Here is a 200-nt window from a genome sequence, read left to right as displayed (position 1 = left end):
TAAATGTTTTATTGTTTCTGGAAAGAAAATTTTTTGAGGAATTTAATAATATGTGATGAGGAACACCGAATAAATTATATAGAAACCAATTAAAACAGAACATGGAAACATCTTTAAAAAAACGTTTTAGGCGTCTTTATCTGAGTGGCTTCCTTAAAATAAAAGCTAAAAATAAAACTTAAAAAAATTAAAACAAAATA

This window comes from Arachis ipaensis, chromosome B09 (genome assembly GCF_000816755.2).
Source record: "Arachis ipaensis cultivar K30076 chromosome B09, Araip1.1, whole genome shotgun sequence".
Lineage (NCBI taxonomy): Eukaryota > Viridiplantae > Streptophyta > Magnoliopsida > Fabales > Fabaceae > Arachis > Arachis ipaensis.
Note: the sequence above shows the minus strand (reverse complement) of the source record.